Below are 3288 nucleotides of genomic sequence, written 5' to 3' on the forward strand. Positions count from 1 at the left end.
TTTTTTTTCATTTTCGGGCGAAAAATTAAGTTTCTCCAATCTTCTCAAAACTCTGGATTATGATAGAGGGCTGTGAGACTTTGACCTGAGTGCAAAAATGGAGGCTCTAGACCCTTCCAGAGCTGAGATATCAAAATTCAAAATTTCGACCCGAAAAAAAAAAACGACAGTGTTACCCCTTACGTTTTTTTTCATTTTCGGGCGAAAAATTAAGCTTCTCCAATCTTCTCAAAACTCTGGATTATGATAGAGGGCTGTGAGACTTTGACCTGAGTGCAAAAATGGAGGCTCTAGACCCTTCCAGAGCTGAGATATCAAAATTCAAAATTTCGACCCGAAAAAAAAACGACAGTGTTACCCCTTTCGTTTTTTTTCATTTTCGGGCGAAAAATTAAGTTTCTCCAATCTTCTCAAAACTCTGGATTATGATAGAGGGCTGTGAGACTTTGACCTGAGTGCAAAAATGGAGCCTCTAGACCCTTCCAGAGCTGAGATATCAAAATTCAAAATTTCGACCCGAAAAAAAAAAAACGACAGTGTTACCCCTTTCGTTTTTTTTCATTTTTGGGCGAAAAATTAAGTTTCTCCAATCTTCTCAAAACTCTGGATTATGATAGAGGGCTGTGAGACTTTGACCTGAGTGCAAAAATGGAGGCTCTAGACCCTTCCAGAGCTGAGATATCAAAATTCAAAATTTCGACCCGAAAAAAAAAAACGACAGTGTTACCCCTTACGTTTTTTTTTTCATTTTCGGGCGAAAAATTAAGTTTCTCCAATCTTCTCAAAACTCTGGATTATGATAGAGGGCTGTGAGACTTTGACCTGAGTGCAAAAATGGAGGCTCTAGACTCTTCCAGAGCTGAGATATCAAAATTCAAAATTTCGACCCGAAAAAAAACCGACACTGTTACCCCTTTCGTTTTTTTTTCATTTTTGGGCGAAAAATTAAGTTTCTCCAATCTTCTCAAAACTCTGGATTATGATAGAGGGCTGTGAGACTTTGACCTGAGTGCAAAAATGGAGGCTCTAGACCCTTCCAGAGCTGAGATATCAAAATTCAAAATTTCGACCCGAAAAAAAAAACGACAGTGTTACCCCTTACGTTTTGTTTTCATTTTCGGGCGAAAAATTAAGTTTCTCCAATCTTCTCAAAACTCTGGATTATGATAGAGGGCTGTGAGACTTTGACCTGAGTGCAAAAATGGAGGCTCTAGACCCTTCCAGAGCTGAGATATCAAAATTCAAAATTTCGACCCGAAAAAAAAAACGACAGTGTTACCCCTTACGTTTTTTTTCATTTTCGGGCGAAAAATTAAGCTTCTCCAATCTTCTCAAAACTCTGGATTATGATAGAGGGCTGTGAGACTTGGACCTGAGTGCAAAAATGGAGGCTCTAGACCCTTCCAGAGCTGAGATATCAAAATTCAAAATTTCGACCCGAAAAAAAAACAACAGTGTTACCCCTTTCGTTTTTTTTCATTTTCGGGCGAAAAATTAAGTTTCTCCAATCTTCTCAAAACTCTGGATTATGATAGAGGGCTGTGAGACTTTGACCTGAGTGCAAAAATGGAGGCTCTAGACCCTTCCAGAGCTGAGATATCAAAATTCAAAATTTCGACCCGAAAAAAAAAACGACAGTGTTACCCCTTTCGTTTTTTTTCATTTTTGGGCGAAAAATTAAGTTTCTCCAATCTTCTCAAAACTCTGGATTATGATAGAGGGCTGTGAGACTTTGACCTGAGTGCAAAAATGGAGGCTCTAGACCCTTCCAGAGCTGAGATATCAAAATTCAAAATTTCGACCCGAAAAAAAAACGACAGTGTTACCCCTTACGTTTTTTTTCATTTTCGGGCGAAAAATTAAGTTTCTCCAATCTTCTCAAAACTCTGGATTATGATAGAGGGCTGTGAGACTTTGACCTGAGTGCAAAAATGGAGGCTCTAGACCCTTCCAGAGCTGAGATATCAAAATTCAAAATTTCGACCCGAAAAAAAAAACGACAGTGTTACCCCTTTCGTTTTTTTTCATTTTTGGGCGAAAAATTAAGTTTCTCCAATCTTCTCAAAACTCTGGATTATGATAGAGGGCTGTGAGACTTTGACCTGAGTGCAAAAATGGAGGCTCTAGACCCTTCCAGAGCTGAGATATCAAAATTCAAAATTTCGACCCGAAAAAAAAACGACAGTGTTACCCCTTTCGTTTTTTTTCATTTTTGGGCGAAAAATTAAGTTTCTCCAATCTTCTCAAAACTCTGGATTATGATAGAGGGCTGTGAGACTTTGACCTGAGTGCAAAAATGGAGGCTCTAGACCCTTCCAGAGCTGAGATATCAAAATTCAAAATTTCGACCCGAAAAAAAAAACGACAGTGTTACCCCTCTCGTTTTTTTTTCATTTTCGGGCGAAAAATTAAGTTTCTCCAATCTTCTCAAAACTCTGGATTATGATAGAGGGCTGTGAGACTTTGACCTGAGTGCAAAAATGGAGGCTCTAGACCCTTCCAGAGCTGAGATATCAAAATTCAAAATTTCGACTCGAAAAAAAAAACGACAGTGTTACCCCTCTCGTTTTTTTCGTTTTCGGGCAAAAAATTAAGTTTCTTCAATCTTCTCAAATCTCTGGATTCTGATAGAGGGCCACGAGACTTTGACCTGAGTGCAAAAATGGAGGCTCTAGACCCTTCCAGAGCTGAGATATCAAAATTCAAAATTTCGACTCGAAAAAAAAATGACAGTGTTACCCCTTTCGTTTTTTTTTTCGTTTTTGGGCGAAAAATTAAGTTTCTCCAATCTTCTCAAAACTCTGGATTCTGATAGAGGGCCACGAAACTTTGACCTGAGTGCAAAAATGGAGGCTCTAGACCCATCCAGAGCTGAGATATCAAAATTCAAAATTTCGACCCGAAAAAAAAAACGACAGTGTTACCCCTTTCGTTTTTTTTCGTTTTTGGGCGAAAAATTAAGTTTCTCCAATCTTCTCAAAACTCTGGATTATGATAGAGGGCTGTGAGACTTTGACCTGAGTGCAAAAATGGAGGCTCTAGACCCTTGCAGAGCTGAGATATCAAAATTCAAAATTTCGACCCGAAAAAAAAACAACAGTGTTACCCCTTTCGTTTTTTTTCATTTTTGGGCGAAAAATTAAGTTTCTCCAATCTTCTCAAAACTCTGGATTATGATAGAGGGCCACGAGACTTTGACCTGAGTGCAAAAATGGAGGCTCTGGACCCTTCCAGAGCTGAGATATCAAAAATTCAAAATTTCGACCCGAAAAAAAAAACGACAGTGTT

The sequence above is a fragment of the Pimephales promelas genome, chromosome 22, assembly GCF_988280905.1.
Source record: "Pimephales promelas chromosome 22, fPimPro1.hap1.1, whole genome shotgun sequence".
Classification (NCBI taxonomy): Eukaryota; Metazoa; Chordata; class Actinopteri; order Cypriniformes; family Leuciscidae; genus Pimephales; species Pimephales promelas.